The sequence below is a fragment of the Danio aesculapii genome, chromosome 13 (genome assembly GCF_903798145.1).
Source record: "Danio aesculapii chromosome 13, fDanAes4.1, whole genome shotgun sequence".
Lineage (NCBI taxonomy): Eukaryota > Metazoa > Chordata > Actinopteri > Cypriniformes > Danionidae > Danio > Danio aesculapii.
The window spans coordinates 19,636,632-19,649,526 of record NC_079447.1 but is presented as its reverse complement, the minus strand read 5'-3'; the positions used below and the strand labels follow the sequence as shown (position 1 = coordinate 19,649,526).

Genomic DNA, 12,895 nt, shown 5'->3' with positions numbered 1-12,895 from the left:
GACGTTAGATTTGTAACTCCGCTCGTCTCTCCTTAGGCAGTTCAGGCAAACATTTATAGAACCTTACTCAAGTTTTGGATCACCTCATTGATCAAACCTGCTCATTCAAATCCCGTTCCACACAAATCACCAGCGTTTCCATTTTCAACTGACGTTTCGGAGCTTCATCTTGCGAGCAGATATTTAATGTTTTATTACAACACTGAAGCCATTAATACAAAGCCAGTTTTCCTCCCTGCTAATAATAGTGCGGCTTATTAATTGAAAATGAAGAAAGGGCCTGCCAGGCAACCCGGCAGAGTTTTCCAAAACCGAAGAGAGCTGAACTTCATCTTAGTTTGTGCTTCATTTAAACGTCTCCCTACTAGAGCAGGAAAATAATTAGCAGCTGAAAAAAAATGTGAAGGAAATATTAAAATTTCATCCTAATCCCCAGACAGGATTTGTAGTGTTGTCATGTTCTCGCTTGTGAAAAGAGGGAGAGAGGGAAGAAAGGGGTAATGTAAGCAGAAACGTAAAGAAATTTGGAGATTTTGCTTGCCTGTGCTTGTCTTGCTGCCATGATGCTGGCATGAATTGCTATATAAAACATTTTTATACAAGGCCTAGAACTGTCATTTTGCCACACGCTCCACACTGTCAAAAGATATCTGCTAATTAACAGTTTCTATATTTTGTGATTCACAAGTGTTTTTTGTTTATTTATTGTTGTAAATTGCATTATGGGATGCTGATCTCTGCTCTGTCAACTTTTGATGTTGAAAATTCAATTTAACAGTGACTTTTATTGAGATTGTAGTTTGAAATAATATAATTTATAATAAATAATCTATATAGAAAAATAAGTATGTAAAGTAACCGAAAATGTACTGACAGTTTATTGTAAGGTTTTTGTAACGTAATTTACAACACAAACCCAGATAATATATCACTTTAAACTAGGGCTGGGCGATATGGTTAAAATGCAGTCTCAATTAGTTATTTTCAATATTGAACAATAGCAATATATAGATTTCGATGTCAGTTGTTAATGCTTCCAGATTTAAAAGCATATCCCAACAATGACTGAAGCCTCAAAAATGACAGGGTCCATCAAAAAGCATAACCTATTTTCAGTGGCTGAAAATTTGGTGCATCCCTAATATCAACACACTTCTAGATTCTAGGGTCGCACGATACTGGAATTCAGTACTTATCGATAATGAAATGTTAAAAACGCCCATTTCCTGCTGTTAAACACGTTCTTAAATGGCACTGGTTTGTTATTGTGTTCAACAGAAATGTCCCTGTATCTGTGGTTACACTCAGTAAACTGCGGTTTAACACAACACAATGGCAAATCAGTGCTGCTTAAGAACACACTCAAATGTCATCGGGAAATGGACGTTTTTAAAATTTCAGTAGCGATTGGTATCAAAGTCCAGTATTGTCACAACCCTATTAGATTCCCGTTGTTGCACATTTATGCTGTGTAATTGGCTCTTAGATCAATATAGAGTAAAAAGGTCCAGAGCTTAACATAAATTTTATCGCAATTCGATATAAAATCGTTTATTGGCCCAGCTCTACTTTAAACTATTAAAAATGCTAATAAAAGTCAATTTTTTTAAACTTTTGCAAGGTCAATTTGTTAGAAGAAACATCAAGGTAAATAAATGGGAAAATAAAAACATGATACAAAATACAGAAAATACAGTGCAGGGGTTGGTGGCTTTTACCAGGAAAATTTACCAGCCATAAATATTTCATTATAAAGCAAGCTGAAATTGAATTCAAATTAGTTTGAAATCACACATTTTGACTTTTTATTTAGTGCTAACCGAATGTAAATTTTTTGATCATGCTTATATATTATGTATTAATAAAATACATTTTTAGATTACACTTTTATTGATTTAGGAATCTAAATTAAAACATAATGCATGTATGAAGGCTGTCTTTTTTCCCCCACTGTCCCTAGAGAGAAATATCCTTCAGGAAAAAGAAGGAATTTGACTTGAGCAGGATGAGAGCGAGTTGTAAACGGAACGCTATTCCAGTTCCTGTCGTTCCATAATCCTGTTCTTATCAGCACAGCTGTCAGCCCCTAAATGAAGTCAGGCTCCTGAACTCATTTAGAAGGGTGACACTCAAAACCTTCACTACTTCTCGCTACTCATGTCAGACAGTGACATGATTTTCATGTTTCAGAGGGTTACAACAGCGTTTGAACACAATTTTGTTGCAACTTGTATTTTCATGTTTTCTATTCATATTAAGACTTTATTGGAGCAAATAATAAAAAATAAAATAAATTTAAAAAAACTTGAGAATTTTTGGGAGCTTGAGCTTTTCGGAGCAATACATTTTTTTTGAGTCATTTGTAATTTGTCTTTCCCTTGTTGTTGATGAGATGCATCATTAGCTTATTTATTGATATGTATATCACCCAAAATTATATTAAATGTGTTTTAAAGTGTACAAATCTTCCAGCCATGTCTGATGCAGATCAATTTATTGAATGTGATTTTAATGTTTTAACACAGTTTTGAATTTTGAAAAAATTATTGGCAAATGTTACAATTAGACACACTGACAATGCACCAGTTTTAGTAATTAAGAGAAAATGATGCAAGATCTGAACAAGACTAATATGATGTATAGGGATATTCAATATTAATAAGCCCTATACATCATATTTAAAAATGTTCAAGATTATCTCTTCTTAAGTGTATCACACTGATACTTATTAATTATAGAAGTAATAATAAGCCTTCATAATCATGTTCAAATCCTGACTCTATTCTACTTTATAATTAGTCATTTTATAATCAGTTTTTTTATGCCAGTTGCCAGTCCCCTGGATCAGAGGGCCTATTGACCACCTCTGTACACACTGCTCTCTGGTTTAGGAAAGACTTACCTCTCTACACCAGCCATGTCAGTCACCAGTGAAAGAGTTTTTTCGTCAGCAGGAGACATTGTAAATGTGCAAAATCTTATACCAAAAAACATTTGCTGATATTTCTTTTTAAAAATGTAAAATTTCAGCACAGCCACAGTTTTAGTTTGTTTATATAAATGACTTTTCTTTAGTTTGTATTATTATTATTATTATTATTATTATTATTATTATTATAACTTTTTGGAATTAGTTTTTAAAATAGCAATTTAGTATGCAGAAAATATATTATTTCGCAAAAAACGTGCAGTATTTAAGAAAAAAATGAAAGGGCTCTTGTTCACCTTGAATTTGTTTAAAATAATTTTGTTAAATTGTGACTTAACCTTGAATCGGGATTAGTATTGGGAATTGTGTCAAATTGTGAGTCAGGTGAGTTGTTACATCCCTAATGATGTATTATTAACATTTCATGACTGACATGTCATTTTTCTTTTTTTTCTGTTTAAAAGAAACGTTTAATGTTAAAAAAGGCATACTAATGGTGTTGTACTTGAAGTTATACAACTTGAATTGGCTTGAATTTTTGAGTTGACCTCTAAAACTGAACTGTAGGGATAATTTACAGTGTTAACTCAAAGAATGACCAGTCTGTCAGATGAAGAAGAGCTGGAGTCAGAGATTCAAGTACATAAAGTTTACTAAAGAGAGTTTACAGTTTCATCAGCAGAAGCCAGCTTCAACACTCGCAATGAGTTCCTAGGTCGCTTCCGTCCAGTTATGGTCATATTTTTCTCGGGATTGCTCCTGGTGCATTATCGATCAATCAACCTCGCCCTGATATTTCTAGGTATCCTATCTGACTTTTGTGGCCACTAAATCTAATGGATCTCTATTATAATGTTTTTATTTTTATTCAGTTATTTCTTTCCCTAATAAGCTAACCTACCCTATTCATTAAGTCGGGCATGCCCTTGTCTGTGAAGCAGGAAGATAGTGGTGGAACTTATAACACTCTCTGAGTTAATTTAGTCACTACTAAATGCAAAAACAAGTCCAGTTTTATCCCCGAGAATATTTTCAAGCCTCACACACCCATTAACTGAGTAACTTAACTGAACATTTAAATTTTTTACTAAGAAACAGCATTTTTCATTCAATTTAATTTATGTCTAAGCATAAAGATATGTTTTGTTATATATATTTTTATGTTTCCAGCATAATTTCTTTAAATATTTTTTGCAAATGTTTTGTTTTTAGTATATTAGCCATTTTTGTGGGTTGACCAGCTAACAAAAAATATGTATTGGATTTTTTTGCCATATAGCACCATTTGTGTTAATATATTTTTGGCACTATTTTTAAAGCATATAAAAATCAATATGCTTTCCCCCATGTATCATTATGAATTGCATTTTAGGTTGTTGTGTTTAAGTGGGTGAAATACTGTTGAAGTTTAATTTCTGCATTGGTTATCAGAAAAAAGAAAACAGCTGATAATTCTAGCCTGAACTATTAATATATATCTATTGTCATCCTTTTTTTTTTAATTTCTTTTTTATCTTATCACATTTGTGCAGGAAGCACTAGCATACACCCTCACTCGTGAGATCTGCCTGTGGTACATTATTATTCACAGCCCAGGTTGATGCTTGAAATATAATCGCAACTGTTCAAGCTGACAGTGGAAAGATTCATGTGAAGAAAAGGAGGCCTTTGTCTTATTACATCACCAGCATTTTGACCTCATTTTTAATGCATCCAGAATCTCAGCAGGTCCTGCCTTTTATCTCACCACCCGTTCAGCTGGTCGGGTCCAAGAACTTTAGTTTATGTCAGAGTGTGTGTGTGTGTGTGTGGGAGGTTAATGCCATCAACTGAAATGGCCTTGTGGTCTTTAAAACGGCCCTTTAGAGATTACCGGGTCCTCATTGTATTAAATCACTAATCATTTTGCTTTTATCATGATTGGAATCTTTATAGCTGAATGGTCCGTGTGTGTTTCAGTCTGTTCATGGTCTTCATTGAGGCTGGAGAAAGTATCTGACCATGAACATCAAAGAGTCAAATTGCACACCACTGGCTTTGTCCATGGCCAAATGATCCCGAAGAGATTTTGTAATGGAGTGCTTTTTTTTGCCAGCGTGCGGCGCCTCATTTCCTGTCATCTGCTCACGTTTGTTTTGACAGTGGCCTTCTGAGCGAGCGAGTTAAAGAATGGGCGGACGGACCACAAGAATGCCACGGTGAACAGTCATCTGTCACTTTAAGCCTTGTGTGTGTCCATTTAGAGACTGTCCAGGCTCTCGGAGACTTGTCATCTGGGATAGGCAGTCATAGGAAGGTCTTAAGCAGCTGAGAGACATGGATTAGACCAGCTTATTTCCTTAAACTCTGCTAGTGGATCATTGGATTGCGGTAGCTCGGCTGGATTTTATTAGATTTTTTTATTTCCATTTGAAAGATTGAAAATTAAAGTTTGTGCATTGTTACTTTGTAAATATGCAGATTAAGCTCACTCTTGTCATATTTAAGACTTGTGGGAAATAATTGCATTGTTGTTTGGTGTGTGATACAATAGGACTTAAATGTTCCTGGAGCACAGCTTAGAGTAATATCTAACATCTGCTCGACCTGACAGACTGTGTTAATGCTTATGGGAAAAAATGTCTCTGAAAGTAGAAGCATCAGACATAAAGTTCATAAAGGCGCACATAAATGTGTAGGATGTGATTTTTTTCTTTTTTTTTTCTTATTTTATTTTATTATTTTTAAACTTTTTTTATTTATTTTTTTATTACATTTTTTTAATTGATGGATGGATTCGTAGACCATTCAAAAGTTTGTTCTATTTTAAAAAGGAATAAAAAAATTCATTTTTTTAAGCAAAGATTTAATAAATCAGTAGCACAATTATTACACATAATCATCTACTAGCTGTTTGCTTAATATTCATTTACATGTAGTCATTTAGCAGACACTTTTGTCCAAAGCAACTTACAATTTAGGAGGCATTCAACAATTCAATAAGAAGGCAATGCACACAAAAAGTGCTTATTATACAAAGGAAATTGATATTGTGATGTGTATATTATTATCAAAATATATAAAAATAATATCTGATATATTCATTCGTTCATTTTTTTTTTCGGCTTCGTCCCTTTTTTTTAACTGGGTCGCCAAAGCGGAATGAACCGCCAACTTATCCAGCATATGTTTTATGCAGCGGATGCCCTTCCAGCTGCAACCAATCACTGGGAAACATCCACACACTCTCATTCACACACACACTATGGACAATTTAGCTTACCCAAATCACCTATACCATGTTTTTGGACTTGTGGGGGAAACTGGAGGAAACCCACGCGAACACGGGGAGAACATGCAAAGTCCACACCGAAATGCCAACTGACCCAGCCAGGGCTCGACCACCGTCACCGTGCTTTCCTTATCTGATATATTATTCACATTAATTTTATGTATAACCTCAAATTCCCATAATATAATTTATTAAAGTTACTGATATTTTTGAGGTGTTGTTATAAATGGTATACAAGGGAATTATTAAAAGATATGTAAATAAATCATCAAATTTTGTTCATGTATTATATACAATATAAAGATTGGCTGTTTATGAAACATTATTAACATTTTTTATTTTCCTGCAACAAATTGTATTCGTATGATTTACTTATAAATCGTATTTGTGTTATTAATTCAGAAATAACATGTTGTTGTGTATTTTTCGCAAGAACACAACTTATCCAGTTAAAACATATCAATCAAAATAATGACGTTTTAATAAAAATAAAAAAAATCACCCGTCTACAGCACCTACAAGTAAACCGTCTTGTCTACCAAAGCCAGTAAGTCTTATTGACAACTGTAACTTTTCACACTGACCTTTAGCAAACTCCAGCAAGCTAATTCAGCACACAAGCAGCCATCTCTCCTCACCTATTGCATGAGCAGTGATACAGAGACCTTGAGGCGTCGCTGTGACACGGCCGATGTTCAGATGAATGGTGACAGGCAGTATTTAGAGTCTGCTGACACCACTGATTGTCCAGGAGTCTCCTTCCAGATCGTCCCAAAGAGAGACGCAGAGGCCGCAGGGGGAGACAGGCCCGTGCTGTGGTTAAGTGTAAGTGTATTGATGCCAACTGAAGTGTTGTGTAAGAAGGGCCCGTAGGGAAATGGTGTTAGTCTCACGATTTCTAGAGAAGGTCAGACTGTCACAGGCCCTTTTCCTCCAGCTGTACATTTCCCTAAAAACCTGCTTTTGTTTGTTAAATGCACTAATTTACAGTGTATGATGTTTTTGAGGATGAATACTGAGGTTTATATGATATAAGGCCTTTCTCAAGTAGCCCCTTTTTAATGGCCAATGCTTTTTCAGCTGAGTGGAATGAGTAAGTATGTTTTTAAATTTAGAAATGTATAATATTTTGGTACTTTTTTTTATTTTAGACTCTTGAACTATTCAGTAAATATGATATAATTGTAAGGTGTGTTTGTATTGATGTAATAGTTTTTGATTTATAGTAACTATTTAGAATTATTTAAATGTATTTAGTGGTGTTACTCTCACAGTTTCTGCAGAAGAAGAAACCTTCATGGCATTTTTTACTCCAACCGTACATTTTCATCCAAACGCACTCAGATTATTTAGTTATGTGATATTTTTAAGCACACAAATGGAGTAAAAAGGTTCATATGAAACAAGTGGTCATGTATGACGAGGCTGTTTTTTTAAGTGGCCACTTTTAGGATGACCAATGCTTTTTCTGCTACTGAGTGGAATGACTCAGAGTATTGAGTCAGAGCTCAGGGGCATCGTGTGTCTTTTTTTGAGGGGGCAGTGACGGTGTTCCTGACTCGTTTGGTGCCCTGGGCTAGATAAGACACAAGCAGGCCCACGCAAAATCTACACCCACAGAACTCTATGCAGATTTCTGCTGAATTTGAATGGACATAATTCGTTAGGTGTGTTATATAAATGAGCATTATCTTAATCTTTAATTAATTCGTTAGATGTTATAAGATTTAAACAGCAGTATTTGAAACCACAGGAGCATTATGTGAGCTTCAAATTTCAAAATTATTTGTGAAATGCACAATTTCTTTGTTTTTTGTTAATACTTTTACATATTGTTTTTTACAATTCCCCCCACATATTATGTAGCATTAATAAGTGTCATTATGTAAACAAACATGATTTTTTGTTATGTTTTTTGACAGACATGTAGTCCACTGTATGGACCTCTGTGTGTATTTTTTTTTTTCTAAGTTGATACACATGGGTTAAGAATTGTTTTTCAAATGATCAACATAAAACATTTGTGCCGTGTGGGCCTGGATGTGACCAAAGAAATGGACAATTACTTTTCAGCAAGTCAGTTTTAGTTTAGTGATTCGTGTGATTTTTATGTTGAGTTCCTGGCCTCCTTCTTTAATAAACCAAGCGAAACTGCATCTGAACTTGACAGACATAACTACTGCTGCTGCTGCTGCTATGATTGCTAGAAAACCGCCAAGGCTCTCATTTTCTGAAAGGTGTACATTGCTTTAACTTTGATGTGAACTTTTAATTGAGGATGTAAGTTATAGAACAGGTTTCTTTCTGCATTATTTCACCTATTACATTTTGAGCATTGGTTTCATAGCTGTGCTGAAATCCACACTAAAACCATCTGAGATTGCCAGATAGAGGTGGCCTTGACAAGAATATTAACAAATTAATTTGGTAGAGGATTAATGAAAGGACAGTTATGACTGGCATAAACTCATTTTGGTGAAAGTGTAAACTTGTAAAAATGCACTGAACCGAAAAGAAAATGTTTGAAAATACTTGGTTAAGTTTGTTGTATATTGACTTAATACGTTTATCCACTGGAATACCTGTATATATTCTGACCAAGTAACTATATAAGTTTTTTTAGTCAGTTTATTAAAGTTACTTGCTACTTTTTTATTAATTGATGCTGAATAATAACTGACACCTTTCTTACATCATCATCAGTGGTTGAGTATTGATACCCTATGGCTTTATTTGACCTTTAGATTTTAAGAAAACTGGCAGATGTACGACCTGCTAAAGAGAAGCCATATTGATTGGTTGTTTCAGTAAATGTCCCACTGGCAGTCGCCAGGTTCTCTGGTGTTTCACTTTTATCAAGTAGTGAGTTTTAACGCGAGTGTGTTAGAAATCCTTTCCCATTTCCTTACCAGTAACACATTGACATTTAAACTGAGCCGTATTGGTGATGAAGTAATCTGATTGCATCTCCCTCTTACGGTCATATCAGTAGGCTACATCAAATCAGCATACATAACACCAATGCACCAGTTGGCATTACAGCATGGCTTTGCCATCTGTCAGTTGCGTATATCTGGCGGGTCGCCTTACCGGCATGCAGATACGCCATTGACATTTAAACCTTGGCCCTCACGCAAATGGGAATGCTAACCAGATCGAAGCTGGGCCCGACATGGTCCTCAGAGCCCCGCCGTCATGAAGGGCTAAAGGACGATTGCTCCTACTAAGACCTTTCCGAGGGAATGCAATGATTATTCCCAGCAAGACCAGACGTTCTGAACAAATACCCCGATGGGTCGATGCAGCAGTGGAGAACGGGTCTCACAAATCTGCTAAAGGGCACAGGAAGATATATCACCTTTTAAAAGATCATTTAAGCTAGTTAATGGATGACATGAATTATTGTCTCTCATCTAGTAAAGTCAATTAAACGGACGTTCTCAAAACATATGATGCTCTACATCAAATTATCATACCCTGCACTCGCCTGCAGGAATCGGCAGTTGTCGGTTGTTATTGCATTAACAGATGCTGGCTGGAGGTTGGATTCCACTTCACTGCAGTTGTAAGTCATTTTCCCTGTTCAATAATTCAACCTGCTCCAACGGCAAAGCGCTGCTGCTGTTGCCACCTTAATAGACGAGCCTTTGTTAACTTGTATTAATGTCAGATGATTTTAAGGGGAGATAGATGCATGCACGCTGTGTGCTGTCGAGCAAAAAATTGGATTCATTTAGATGATGGGAGATTGTAGTTGTTGCAGCCTCAGAGTTTCAGGTCGTTGGTTACAAAGTCTTGTGTTTGAGAACTAAGAAAATAGGAAAGACTTTAGAAAATAATGGGCAGAGAGAGATTTAGAGGAACATTATTTATGGGAAAAGAATTATAGCCGCCGTTTGCACTCAATATTAAGAGCTCAGGTGATACGGTGAGAAGTGGTCAGCTGAGATATACTGCTCTATGTACAGTACCTGGTACAGTAGATGCGCGTTTCTCACAGCAATCTCATTGCTGTTTTTTTTACCCAGGTCAACTCTGAAGCTTTAAAATATGAAAAGCACTATCTTTTCCAATTTTCCTGAATTCTATGAACTTTGTTTCAGCTATTTATTTGTTTTGACTTGTACTATGGTGTTCTTTATTTTCTGAACTCTGTCTTCTGTCTGGTTCTTCAAACATTTGCTTTGACTCCTTGTATTTTTTTCACCACATGACCGTGGTGACAGCAGAGCACATGTGGCCGTGGCTTCACGCCCAGACCGCAGCTGTCTCTTCAAGACATGCATTAGTTATGTTGCGGTTTCAGCATCTCCATTGCAAGCTTACAGGAAAGGGAATGTATCTATTTGAAAAAAATCTGGTTTGTCCTTTTTTGGTTAGCAGTATATGTGACAGAAGGTTGGAGAATTGTGTAAACTCAAATAAAAACTTTGGTCATGGTGATCTGTGATGATTAACTATGGCTTTTTAAGCCTCAAGCAGAAGAAAACGTAAGTACAAGCAATTGTACACGCATAGTTTTGCACGTTCTGGAAATATACTTCATTTTGGATAAAGTCCAGGCATGTGGGAGGGCCGCATTCGTGCCCTGGGCCTGACAGTTTGACCTCAATTTCTCTTTTGTTTCTAAAAGACACACAATGAGAGCTCTCCGCTTTGATGTGCAAGATGTCTTGGACTGGATACAAGGTGCAGAAGAAGAAAAGAAAGCAAATGGCTCATTAGAAGGATTTTTTGTTATTTTATTTTGGAAAATTTTGCGCTGAGCTGTGGGAAAAGGTTTTGTAGCGAACGCGAGGGCAGGCAGAATGGGAGCAAACACATCACACACCTGGGAATAGATATGCTAGGAGTTGATGACTACATCTCCCTGCAAGGTGAAACAAAATGAGATCAGAATAAGATGGTGCCTTTAAAGTCAGTTCCCTTATGGCTCTTTTGGTAAATTAAACTCTAAAAATAATTGAATGACATGTGGCTCCCGCATTTGCCAGTAATTGGCTTTCTTGTCAAAAGTAACTCTCATTACCTTATTTTAGTTGCTCTTATAAACGTTTTATGATCCAGAAAACAGCAGCTGCATAATTTTTTCAAACTATTCATGTTTATAGAGCTAGGGATCCATCACTGTCCATGATAACAATGCCTGACCAGCTCTCTACTGTTCCTTTGCTTAACGAAAAGAGGTCAAAAGTCCAAAAAGATGAAAAATGTTTAGCTGTTGCTTTACAATGCGGTCAAAGTTGAGTTGTTAAAAAAGAAGGTCAAAGGTCTTCAAAGATGAAAAATGTGTACCATTTGCTTAATAAAGAGTGAGATGTCTGAAAAGATGAAAAATGTCTACTAATTGCTTTAAAAGGGGTCAAACTTCAACTAATTTTTCATCTTATTGGCTTGTGACCCTTGCTTCATCTGCTTTTTAATCTGACCCCTGATCAGTCATAGCTTTCTTTGACCACATCAAATAAGATGGCCACATTCTTAAAGTCCAACTTCATAAAGTATTTATTGTGAGATTTTCAATCTGATGTCCATAGTTAAAGTTTCTAAGGAGTTTTGTTCTTGTATCTGAAGTGCCCTATTCAAGGTAGAATTTCAAGTGTGCACTGGCCTCATGGACATCAGACCTGATCAATAGTTTTCCCAGGGCGAATGAGGTCATCTGTAAGCTCCAACATTGTGCTGACAAAGATGCCAGAGGTGAGGTCATTGTGTTAAAAGGGTCACCGCAGGTCACCCCCAGTAGCAGCCGCTCAACTCTCCTTCCCCCATTACTTAAGGTTAGTGGTTTGAATAGAACTTTCTAACTGGAGAATACAAATCGCTGTTTGCGCTCACGTCCTGCTGATTTGCTTTCACCATACAACACATGGTATTAATATTTCAAGCCGTTTTGCTCATAGCTCAGACTGTATAAAATTCTGATGGTGTTAGGAAACTGGAGATTGATTTACTGCACACAGAATGTCCATAAAGAGAATGCACACACTCAAACACACTCGCACACCTGTGTGCTTTGATAATTAAAACTGCTGTGATCTCATTCCTGTTTGATGCTGCCTTTTAGTTTTGGCTGACATCTCATCTCCAGAATGAATGATTTATTTTTTAGTTGCGACAGCTGGTTTGAGTATTGAGCTAATATTCAGAGAATATAAAAAAACTTGAATGGAAGTTGGATAATTCATTTTCTGGCTTTTAAGGGACAGAAACGTAGCTAAGAATAATCAGTTAAGTACATTGGATTAGACATACTGTATTAAAGCGTTTGACTCTGAATTAATTTTTAAATGTCAGTTTTTCCAAAAATACCACGCATGGTTTGCTTTGTCTTCTTTTTACAATCTTTTCAAAGGGGAAATCAGTACATCTGTATACATTTTCAAGTAAGAATTGGAAATAACATTTTGAAAAGGCTTCAGATTTAAAAAGGAAGCCAGTGAAACTTACCAAGGCCATCACTCAGCATTTAAAACTCGCTAATACCATCAGTCAGGAAACCACATGAATAAATGACAAGGCAAGTTGTGGAACATCAACAGCATCCACATATGTGGACCCTCGCTGAACCGTATGAGAGTGTTTACTTTAATTTCTAGCTGATGTGGTATATTTAGTGCATGGGACTGTTGACGTATACTTAAGGTTTGGATCAGACTTGCTGTTTTTAGAGGCTCCACTGAACTGCAATTAAA

At 36.1% G+C, this 12,895-nt stretch overlaps 1 protein-coding gene across 2 annotated transcripts in view; it reads left to right on the top strand.

The window, feature by feature from the left end:
- Positions 1 to 12,895, top strand: part of macrod2 (mono-ADP ribosylhydrolase 2) — an 865,478-nt gene that overhangs the window by 102,155 nt on the left and 750,428 nt on the right. The window lies entirely within an intron of this gene.